The sequence below is a fragment of the Chrysemys picta genome, chromosome 1 (assembly GCF_011386835.1).
Source record: "Chrysemys picta bellii isolate R12L10 chromosome 1, ASM1138683v2, whole genome shotgun sequence".
NCBI classification, from domain to species: Eukaryota; Metazoa; Chordata; order Testudines; family Emydidae; genus Chrysemys; species Chrysemys picta.
The window spans coordinates 293,507,897-293,520,467 of NC_088791.1; the positions used below are offsets into that span (position 1 = coordinate 293,507,897).

The window sequence follows — 12,571 nt, forward strand, 5'->3', positions numbered from 1 at the left end:
TTGCATAACACTGCTATCTTTGAGGGAGCTAGACCATCTTTTATTTCTCACGTTTGTAACTCAAGGGTCTTATTGGAGCCACAGCAGCTTTTGGATATTTCAGAGAGTAGCAGTGACCATGACTGCTTTTTTCTCATCTTCTTGGATGCAAGGTTGCAACCTTTCCTCTCGGATACTGAACTCACCCTAGTAATGCATGCTTTTCTCACCTTCATTTTGGATTATTGCAGCATGCTCTTCCTAGAGCTATCTCTGAAAACTTCTGGTTTGGTGCAGAAACTGAATTCATTCAGTTGGTTGATGATTTCCCCCTGACGATGGATGAAGACCAAATGTTAATGCTGGTATTATTGGATCATCAGTTGTCTTCGATGCCATTGATCATGAGGCATTGTTGACTCACCAGAGGACCCTGGAGAAAGTGGACATGGCTGCTTATCAGTGGGCTCTATTCTTTTCTCTCAAAGAGAACTGATGAGTAGCCGAGGATAGTTGCTTCACTTCCCAAAAAGTGAGCAGGGTGCTGTACAGTGCCATTCTGTCACCCTTCCTGTTCAAAGCATATACGTGGGACTGTTATGAGGCATTAGGTGTGGTGTTTTCAATATGCTGATGACAGCCACCTCTATGTCTCTATTTTGACACAATCAGATGATGTGGTTCAGGGCCTCAGTTGGAAACTAGCTCAGACTGGAGCCTAGATGAGAATGAGCTGGAAGAAGCTCCACCCTCAGAAAACTGAGATGATGATGGTGGTGGCTTGGAGGAAGCAGTGAGAGATGGTGAAGGCAATATCAGTTCCTTTGGTTGAGGGAGTTGTGACGTTGCACCCCATAATGCTTTATAGAAATATGCTTATGAATGTAAATATGACATAACTGGAATATGTTTTATGCTACTGTAGCGGGGCAGTTACCCCGCTCTGACCCTGGAGGGGTTAAACCAGCCCTGGGAAAGGGCTGCCCCTGGGAGCCAATAGGTTAGGCTGATTGGGGAATCAATCAGGCCCCAATCAGGCCACAGCTGGCCCTATAAAAGGGCTGTGAGGCAGCAGCTCAGGCAGTCTCTCTCTAGCAGTGGAGAGAAGGACTTGGCTGCCTGGGAGCTGAGCAGGGTGCCTGAGGTAGAGCAGGACTGGGGAAAGGCAGAGGAGCTGGGGAGCTCCAGCCTGGCAATTCCCCAGGCTGCAGGCGGCATGGCTAAAGGCCCAAAGCAGGTACTGGGGTTGCAGAGGTGCAGCCCAGGGTTAGGAAAGACAGCAGGTCCAAAACCCCCTTGCCGATGATTAGTGCTTTATAGACTGCAGTCTGCCCCAGTGAGCGGGGGCTAGACGATGACTGGCAGTAGCCACTGAGGGAAGGTGGGGATAGAGGGTTGGGGGTTCCCCTGGGTGGGGAGACCCAGAAAGTGGGGGTACTGCTAGGGGGGCCTGAGGCACATGGGTTACCAGCCAGCAGAGGGCACTCCACGGCTGGAAAAGCTAATTCCCTGGACGGCCAGCAGGAGGCGTCGCACCGGTGAGTTGTTGCCGTGCTACAGCTACATATGCCATGTAACATATCTCTGCAAAGGTTATGATCTACTGAATATATTCATCCTATTTGTATGCATGTATCATTTTTGTATTCTAAGTTATGAATATTGGCTGTGTACTTGTTTGATTTTTAAGTAGCCTTAGTAAGGCATTTGGGCAGCTTCTTTAGAAAGGAATTTGCAAGTTACGTGCCAAATCAAGAAACACTTAATGGACAATGGATCTTGGAAGACTCCAATCCACATAAGAAGTCTACCTGAGGATGTTAAAGGTAGCATGTGAACAATGGCTGCCTCCTGTAAAGTTCTGAGTCATGCATGGACATGTGACTTGCCCATGTGACTCCAAAACTCCATCTTGTAGCTGGGATTCTACATGGAGGCGGGAGGGGAACCACCCACAAGAGAGTCTATTTCAGCCCCAGGAAATCCCTCCATTTTGTCTTCAGCTGGCTCAAGAGATAGCCTCTCCACCCCAAAGAATACCTGAAAGATACTGGAACAAAGGACAGTAACCACAGGGGTGTGAGTGATTGCTCGACCCAGACTAGAAGGAGGCTAGACTGTAAAAGAAGCTTACTGGAACATCTCTGAGGGTGAGATTTCATCTGTAATCACTTTCCTACTGTATTAGGTTTAGACTTGCGTGTTTTATTTTATTTTGCTTGGTAATTCACTTTGTTCTGTCTGTTACACTGCTCTACAGCCAAAATGCTTCTGAAATAAATGTAGTCAAACTTTACTAATTCTGGGTCACTGAGAACGAAAATGATGCTTAAAATTGTTGATTGGCTCTAGTTTTCAAGATATGCTATTGGGTCAGTATATACAACCCTTGACTTGGGAATGGCGGAGGATAAGTGAGTTATAAAGGGAAGGGATCTCAATTTAAACCAGAAATGACTAAAATACATCTTTGACTGGATCTATGAATAAATCTATGACTGGGTTTGGACAGTACTTGCTTTTTAGGCAAAACAATGAATGATTCAATCTGAAGCTGGTATTGCGTCATACATGATATGAATTGCATCATGTTATTCCTAGAAGTCATGGATGATGCAATCATAACGAAGCTTACATCACTCTGCTGAACAAATTGCCCTATATCAGCTCTAGAAATCATACAGTGTCGTGCTCTCTTATTTGTCAGTGTTTGATTTTGCAAAGGGACACATTTCTGTTTAGCCAAAGTGAGCAGAGATGCCTCGTACTTGTGTGAACAGTGCAGATAACTTCTGTTATGTTTGTGGTGAAGTGACTTTTGGATCACAAAAGCACAGTATAACCACTATGGTTAAGAAAGCTATCACCTTTATTTTGGCTGCAAAATTGGAGATCAGAACAAGAGGTGGGCCCCACACATATGCTGCAACACTTGTGCAACAAAGCTTCGCCAGTGGTTGAACAGGAAAAGAAAATCTATGCCTTTTGCAGTGCCAATGATTTGGAGACAGCCAACAGATCATACCAGCAATTGTTACTTCTGCATGGTGCCTCCAGTTGGGAAAGGTGTGTCAAAGAAGAAAAAGTGGACTGTGCATTATCCAAACATTCCATCAGCTATACGCCCAGTACCCCACGGAGAAGGACCAGATGCACCAGAATCATTCTCACTTGAGTCAGACGAGGAAGAGGATGAAACTTCTGGTCCTGAACCATCAATGTCATAGGACCCACATTTTCTCCCATCCTCCTCCTCTGAACCACACCTCATAACACAAGGTGAACTGAACGACCTTGTCAGGGATTTGGAACTACCCAAGAGTAAGGCAGAGCTGTTAGGCTCCAGACTACAGCAGTGGAATCTCCTGGCAGGTGATGTTAGAACAGGTTTCCATGTTCCGTGACCGTCAAAAGGATCTTGTCCCATTCTTCTTCATGGAAGGTGATTTTGTAGCCTGCAACAACATCGATGGTGTGATGGCAGCCCTCAACATCGTTCACGATCCAGATGAGTGGAGACTGTTCATTGATTCATCGAAGATGAGTCTTAAAGCTGTTTTACTGCATAATGGCAATGTTTTGCCATCAATTCCAGTTGGTCATGCAGTCCATATGAAGGAAACCTATGACAACATGAAACAACTTTTGAGGTGCATAAACTATGACCAACATCAGTGGCAGCTTTGTGGCAATTTGAAGGTTGTTGCTCTCTTGCTTGGTCTGCAGACTGGATACACAAAGTACTGCTGTTTTCTCTGCGAATGGGATAGTTGTGCAAGAGATTCCCACTACATCAAGAAAGATTGACCACTCCGACAGTCATTGGAGCCTGGGAGGAAAAGTGTTCAGCATCCACCACTTGTTGAATCAAGGAAGATTTTGTTACCACCCTTCCACATCAAACTGGGTCTGATGAAGAACTTTGTCAAGGCCATTGACAAAACACAAGCAGCTTTCAAGTACCTCCGTGGAAAATTTCCAAGGTTAAGTGAAGCTAAGATAAAGGAAGGTGTCTTTGTTGGTCCTCAGATTCGTGAACTTCTTCGAGATGATGCATTTGAGCATGCACTGCGTGGCAAGGAAAAGACGGCATGGAAAGCCTTCCAGTTAGTGGCAGTAAATTTTCTCGGAAACAACAAGGCAGACAACTACAGGTTGTTGGTGGAAAACCTCCTCAAGGCATACAAAAGCCTTGGTTGCAACATGTCACTAAAGATACATTTTTTGCACTCTCATCTAGATTTTTTTCCACCGAACTGCGGAGCAGTGAGAGACGAGCACGGCGAGCGATTTCACCAGGACATTGCAACAATGGAGAAACACTATCAGGGCAAATGGAGCCCATCAATGCTTGCAGCCTATTGCTGGACAGTGACAAGAGATGCTCCATTTAATGAATACAAGAGACAAGCCAAGAAGCGCCGAGTAGACACTGAACTATGTACATAATAGTTTTTTGCCTTTTGTTTCATAATAATTTTTATTTATATAACCCTTTTGCTGATTTTTAAAGTGTTACATAAACAGGACAGGTGAAATATTATCATGTAAAGCAACCATAAACACATGAAAAGACCTAGGTTTACAATTTATGATTAAAACTCTACTATCTACACAATATACATAGACATAAAATATAAAAACTTAAATATCCTAGAAACAGTAGCCAATCAGTTGTTTTAATTGTCATATTTGAATAGAGCACATCAAAATACATAATAAATAGCACATTTTATCTCTGAAGCAGACGACTTCTCAAAAATTGTAGACCAGTGTTATTACTTGGAACCACTTAAATCCTACCTTTTGTATTTAATAAAATCACTTTTTACTTATTAATTAACCTAGAGAAAGTATTAATACCTGGGGGGGGGGCAAATAGCATTTCTCTCTATCAGTGTTATAGAGGGCAAACAATTTGTTTATCCTGTTTAAGCTCTATACAGGGTAAAACAGATTTATTTGGGGTTTGGACCCTATTGGAAACTGGACATCTGGGTGTTGGAGACAGGAACACTTCTTAAGCTGTTTTCAGTTAAGCCTCCAGCTTTTGGGGGATGGAGTTCAGACCTGACTCTGTGTTTGTAGCAGGCTACTGTGTCTGGCTCAAACCAGGCAAGGCACTGAAGTCCCAAGCTGCCAGGGAAAACTTGCTCGGGGTAGTCTCAGCACACCAGCTGGTGGTCCCAAGGGGGTTTCTGTGATCCAATCCGTCACAGTATTTCAACCATTAGTCACCAGGGTTTTAAACTTGGATCTGATTCTAGATCCCTGGCTACTACTGACAATCATATTAAAAAGAAGAACAGGAGTACTTGTGGCACCTTAGAGACTAACAAATTTATTAGTCTCTAAGGTGCCACAAGTACTCCTGTTCTTCTTTTTGCGGATACAGACTAACACGGCTGCTACTCTGAAACCAATCATATTAAAGCAGCTTTTCACCATGAGCATCTAGCCAGGAGGCTGACATTTTGACTTGAATGTAGACCTTGCTACTCTTTATATAGAGACTTTTGCAATGCGTTCTACATAGGGTTACACCTTAAAACCATTTGGACATTGAGGCTAGTGTAGAATGCAACTGCTTGCTTAGTGAGCCTATTCAACTCTGGGAGGGAGTTTAAGGTTTTGGTAATGATCTATAATGCCCTAAATGGCTATGAACCTCCCCATGTGAGAGCATCCTTCTCCCTGTGCCATACTACCACAGCTGCAGTCAGCACAGATGTTTGCGCTGGACCCTCCTCATTATCAAAGATGACTGCTGGCAGAGGGTTCTTCGCAAGGGCTCAGCATCTGCATCAGCAGCTATGGAACTTGCTCTCCACCTTCATCCTAACTAAGCTGAATTCAGTGACTGCCTGGGCACATTGCAAAAGTCATCTATGTGATAGGGGGTTTGGAAAAGATTAAGGCTATGAACCTGGAACAATGAAGGGGGTGGGGGAAGGAGCTTTTTTGGTAGGTGGCTGCCTAACCAAGTTCCTGTCTGATTGTTTTAATGCTGTTGGGTTTAAGCTATAATTGGCAGGGCACCAGATGCCTTGTTGAGGCATCCTTTTTATTAACAAAATGAAAATAAATAAAATCATTGTGAAACTTTAGCTGGTGTGGAATGCATCTGACTGCTTACTTAGCAGTACTGCTCACAGAGAACACATTATACCTGGGCTACTAAAACTGCACTGGCTTCTATATCCTGGCAGGGGTAGTTCTCTATCTAGGTTCTTATATAGGCTCATCAATGTGGCGTGTGAGCACTGATGGCTTTTGTCCAACCTGCTTTAGAGACCGCCTTTCTTCTGTGATACCCTGATAGTTGAGATTGGCTAAGGTGTTTGAACCAACAGCCATCTTTGAAATGGGAGGGGACTGATCACCAGGTGTGACCAATGAGGAATCCGATTCTAGAATAATTCGCATCATAGGCCTGATCTATAGTTAAAAATTAGATTGGCCTATCTATGTCACTCATGGCTATGAACAATGTCATACCCTGAGCACTGCAGTTAGGTCGGCATAACCTCTGATATAGACGTGGGTAGGTTGATGGAAGAATTTGCAAATTCTTCCTGTTTCCCTCCACTCCTCTCTGTTTAATGCATTACTTTCCCCTGCTTCATATTTGCAAAGTTACTAACATCCTGCATGAGTAGCCATTCCATCATTCCTGCAGCCTCTAGCGGGAGAACTGAGCTGTGAGCAGCTGTCCCGAAAATCCCTGCAGCTACCAGTGAAGGAAGAGAGGTTGGTGACCCTGAAGATCTCCGTTTAAAGCTGTGATGTACACAAACCCTGTTTTTTAATGGTCTATATTTCCAAATGTATGAGAGCAGAAGGGCATACTAGATATATGCATGGCTCTGGAAGGAGGATCGAAGGTAGTGGGTTGCCATGCTTACACTCATTGTAGGAAAATTGCCCTCCCTGACCTTTGTGAAATTGGTATTTTTGTGCTTGCATCTCATTATATTAGAGAAGGCCTGCTGCTCCTAAATCCGTTCTGAGTTCACCAACAACCAAGTGGTAATCACTAGACTCAATGTTCTATTTTGAAGCAGGATTATAGTCAATCTCAGCATATTCAGAATGAAAAACCAAGAGAAAGCAATGAGATAAAGGCAGAAAGCTATAGAACAAGAGGAAGTGAGGGGGAGGGAAACGCAACTCAGAGATGGGGGGGGAAAGTGCATTAAAAAGATTTTCCTATTCCAGCACAGTAATGAGTTTCCTTTCTTTAGTCTGTATTGTTTTCAATGTTTATATTTTTTCTCCCCTAAAATTGAAACATGTTTTGCCATAGGAATATCATGGGTAGAGTTTAGAATGTCCACAGAAGGACTGTTGGGTAGATGTGTCCTCTGCAGATAAACACCAATAGAGGAATTAGGAAATTCCAACAGCAAATAAGTAGCAAACTGGAAAAAAAAATCTAGAAGAGAAAGTGAAAAGAGGCTTAGAGGAAGAATGTGAGAGGCATCACAAATAAGAAATAAAAATATGAAATGCAAAAAAAAAAAACTTGTGCAGAAAGAGGGAAAATAGTTGTAGGAAAAAAAGATACAAAAAGTGTGCAACAAAACATAAAAAGACAGAAACTGTCATGCTGGATCAGATCAATGGTACATTCAGTGGAGCATCCTCACTCCCACCACAGGCAGTACCAGAAGGTGGTGTATAACCCCCGTAATGGAGAATTATACAACAACATGGATATTACAGAAGCTTCTTCCTGAATCTAGGCAGTTTGTGATTGACTTATGTCCTAAAGTATGTAGGTTGATATGCCTTATAAATGTTTAGTGTAGATAATGTAACTGTGGCTGATACTCATTCACATAAATGTCTAACCCTTTTCAAGATCCTACTAAACACTTTGCCTCAATAATTGTGTACAAATGTATTTCTTTTTTAGTTTAAACATCTTGCCTTTTAATGTCATTCGTTGTCCCTTGTTCTTGAATTATAAGAAAGGTGTAGATAGGAGTACCCAAACCACTTTCTCTATGCCACTTATGATTTTAATATATGTATATCATCTCATTTCTTATTTGTCCACTCTCTAATCTAAATAGTCCTAATTTATATATAAATCATAAACCATTATTTTTCAAGAATCAGACTTGTGAACAATGAACCTAAGAGCTCTTCCCTCCTTAAAATTTGTCTTTAAACAAAGGACTAATCTTGCCCCATCTGCACAATAGTCATTGCCTCAATTTGTGTCAAATGTTTCAGACACACAGGTAAAAGAATATATAATCCCAACCACTTTGTTAAACAGATTCAGCCATAATTCTTAGAAGACTTTAGTGAACCATGACCCAAAGTCACTCCTAGGCAAGTCTAGAATGCCAGATTTGATAAAAATCACAGTTAATAGTAAAGGATTTACATTCCAAATGCCAACACTAACAGCAAGTTTTCTCCCTTTATATTGAATCCTTTTCAGTGTCTGCACTTTTTTTTCCTCTCCTCAAAAACAAAAACACAAGTTTTGCCCCAAGGAATATCATGATCACAGCTTGCAAGAAAGAAGCAAAGAATTTGTAAAGCCTGAGAGTGACATGAATCATTGATAGTTATGAAATTTTCTCTAACTCTGAGTAGTCCAAATTCAAAATATTTAGCTTTCCATTACACAATGACACAATGAATTTTATATCTATTCAGTTTCAAAGGGGCCAGATCTGGGATTTTTATTCATTCCATTATAGATGTAAAAGCTGTGTGAAGTTCAGATCTGGATCCAAACTGCCTTAGAGGTGGTTCAGATCTGAAGCCCTCTTAAAACGACACTCAACTTGAAATGTAGTCAATTTTAAAAAAATAATTAAAAGTAGATTCAGGTATTACACCTGCTCAAGTCCCCCTGCTAACATTTGTGTTTACAAGCAAATTTGCCTCTGTAACTACATAATTATATACATAGGAAACAGTGAAATGGACTATACAAAGAGTGCTGTCTCAAGCACAGTCAGATGTTTAAAGGCAGGGCCAGCGCAACCCATTAGGCGACCTAGGCGGTCGCCTAGGGCACTGCGATTTGGGGGGCAGCGACCGCGGCAGTATTTCCACGGCGGGACCTTCCGCTGCCTCTGTGTGGGGGGGGGCGGCATTTCGGGGCGGCGGAAAAGCTGGTGGCACTCCTGTTTAAAGGTATTTAGGCACCTAAATACCTTTAAACATCCATCCCAAAATAAACACACACAATAAATAGGGCATATTTTGGATGTAAATATTCACTTTAGAAATGGTTATTAGGTTCAATACAACTTCCGTTGAAGTCTATGGTGCTCAGGTACTGTAGTGATCGCAGTCATGTAAGCAGCTTGATAGGTAGGTTGATTTCTATTAACTTCTCCCACCAAATATCTATAGAAAACGTAGCACTGTAAGAATGCCTACTTATGTTTAAAAATATACTGAGATGTAGTACAGTGTTTTCTATTCTTTAAATCATTTTGGTCTTAGGTTACCATATTGATTAGACTTCAATTATATCTGACAAGAATATATGATTCCTTCACCATCCCTTACCACACTATAATCTCAGGACTCAATTAATTATTATTATTTATTTATAATTATTATTAATTAATTATTCTCATAATTCACATGCAACAAGCTGGTTTTTTTACAGTTTCTTAAAATATCCAAAACCTTTTTTTAAAAATATAGTGAAACATTCCATGAGCGAGAGCTCATCTTATGGCCCAAAAGCTTAAACAGTTCAACTGACTCTCTGCCAACTCCCGTTCTTCTATTCCTGGCACCATCTGCAGTGTTAGTTGCAAAACTACTCACAAGTTAACCACAGGAATGGCAGGAGCAAGCAATAAACTACAATGACTTTTAAGATAATGTGGTTTTGCCACATACTACAAGACACAATTGTCTGGTCAAGTTACTTAGACACCAAATTCTTTTTTCAAGTACAGTAGTGTAAATCTGGAGTAACTCCATTGAAATGGGAAATGAATGGAGTTACTCCAGATTTACACCAGTGTAACAGAATGGAATTAGGACCTAACAATTTTGCAAGAAATAAAAATAATTCCATCTCTCCCTCAAAACCTACCCCCCCCCCGAATAAAATTATAACTTTTTACTTACTTCATATATATCAATGCTCTAAAAGTAATAAACAGATAGCATACTAATCAATGCAGTAATGTATATGCTGAAATAATCAGGGATTCAATATAAATTACAGACCTTTACAAAAGCAGATTGCTTATCAGCAGACCCATTAGCGTACTTCTGAAGGAAGATTAAAAATTCTCATGGCCAATCCTATAAGATCAAGAAACAAAAGTTAAAAACAATGACCTCCAGAAGAGAAAAAAAATCATTGTTTCTTCAGGAACTAAATGCTAAAAGGCTGACTCTAGCATTGGTGTAGAGGTTATTAAATATCTTAAACTATGGAAGCAGCAAGATCATTACAAGTATTTAAATATTGGAAAGTCCAAGCTCAGAGGGGTTTATTTACTATAATTCAGAAAAAGGAGAATGCAAAATAACGTTAAATTATTTTTAAAAACACTACTGAAAACAGTTTTGATAAAACTGCAATGGATTTATTGCAACTGGATTGTAAAAGATAAGAATGCTGCACCAATTGATATTCTCTTTGAAATGTCTATAATACAGACCTTAAAGTGCATTTTCAAATATATAGCATATCAAAGCAGCAGACATTTATTTCTAGCCATGGCACTCCCAGGCTTTTAGTTCAATGAAACCAGAAATAGTCTACATGTGCTACACGATAAAGGATTTAGTGATGGGTCCTGCCCTACATCAGTAAACAATTTTTTTCTTTTAACTGACAGAAAGAATTTCAGTGGTAAACAAATGCCTAAGCCTTTTATGAATTCTTCAACACAATCATGGAAAACCTGCCTTTTCATATTTCCAGTGTATGCTATTCAGAGTCAAAATACAAATTCTATTTCCCAAGATGCATCAGTTGCTATGTTTTCCATTATGGCAACTATGATACACAAGGGTAAATCTAATACACTATAGCTTTCAGCTACAATCCCCCTGGAATCCATACCCACTGTTGTAAGGATAATTATCTGGGTATCCCCGAGGCCAACTCTTACAATTTTCATATAAAAATCACCTCTTGCATAAGACATGAAATTTAAAATCCTCTCCACAGATATCACTGAGTCACTCCATTACCTCTGGGAAAGATATAAATTATGCATTCTTTGATTCTCTTTAAAATTTTAGATGCACAGGGGACAAAGAAGCATCTCAATGGTACTAAAAATATAAGGCATTCAAGAAAGAAACAATAACTTGCTTGGTATTAACTGCTACAGTGCTCCAAGGCTCCCTGCCTGGTCAAGAAAAGCACATAAAGCACTGAAACATAACAGCAGGCTTGCATGCTAATGGCTGCTAGTGACAAGGACTCATTGAATGTCACTGCTTCACATACTGCGTACTGTTCATTTTTCTTATCTGTGTGACCTCTCCTTTGAAATGACTGATGAAACTCATGAGAATTAGCATCTCCGCTTCTGGGCATTTGCCACCAAGAAGGCATTCAGTAACGTCTATACTAAAACAAAAAAACAGAAAACAAAACAAGAAACAGCCTACATGAGCACTGTGAAGGTTCCTTTATCTATATTATAAAACGATTGCTTTGTGAAGCTTCATCACTGAGTTAGCTTTTACCTTGATGCCCTTTAAAAGTATTAGTTTGTCACAACACATGCATTCATATTTCAGATTTGGCTAACATTTTCATAATTGGTGGGAATAAAAAAAGGAATAGCTGTTGCTGCAAGAAAAAAGAAATGTCTCTGTTCTAATGCCCTGCTGCTTTAATGACCTATTTCACACTAGCATCTGTTCTGTTCTGATGAACCACTCCAGACGAAAGCTGGCAAAATAGCACTGCAAGTATGTTATCCAGACATCCACTGAGTGCTGCAGATGCTTCGTTCCATGGTTCACATTTAATATGTGCCTGATTAATTTTTCTTTATTATTTCAACTACTTGGCTTATAGAATTTCCTATAAGTTCTGAAAATGTAGGATTTGCTTCACAGACAGAAGGATGGCATCCTAAGAAATTGCCTTGGCACTAGCAGATTCATTAATATGTCAAGCATAACAAGCGTCAAGTCATGTGTGTTTGAATTGCCAAAAGTTGCCAGTTAATTACGAATTCCAGAGGAATGTAAACTTCAGTAACACATTGTATTTATAATATTTGCCTGCAGAATAAATACAACATTCATTTCAATTTTGAAATTACAGATATTTGCAGATACTCGGATGCTGAAGAATGGATCACTATGACCAAAAATGTTATGCCCAGTCTCTGCCTCAAGCCTTTGACCTAATGAGGTTAGTGACAGGGATATGAATGATTTGAACGGAAAATGAAATACAAAAGTAGTTTTATCTTGAAGTGCAATATTTCTTCTGTCACTTAACCAATTTTTTTCATCTCAAAATTACAGGGTACACTACAAATCTTCAAGGCTAGCGGCAGCTACGACAGCCTAAGTGCTATTTAAAAACATAATAATTTATGAGTTGGGTTGGTGGAAAAAG

General features: G+C 40.3%; 1 protein-coding gene across 18 annotated transcripts in view; it reads right to left on the reverse strand.

Annotated features, from left to right (window-relative positions):
- ENOX1 (ecto-NOX disulfide-thiol exchanger 1) overlaps positions 1–12,571 on the reverse strand; it is a 485,482-nt gene that overhangs the window by 323,437 nt on the left and 149,474 nt on the right. For 14 of the 18 annotated variants that reach the window (XR_010597786.1, XR_006173209.2, XM_005308165.5 and 11 more), the window contains one exon: positions 10,201–10,278. The exons of 3 other annotated variants lie outside the window; for them this stretch is intronic. The gene's annotated coding sequence lies outside the window, so the exon portion shown is untranslated. Of the gene's footprint in view, positions 1–10,200; positions 10,279–11,440; positions 11,559–12,571 lie in introns of all 18 variants that reach the window. One more of the 18 variants, XM_005308163.5, reaches the window with a different exon arrangement.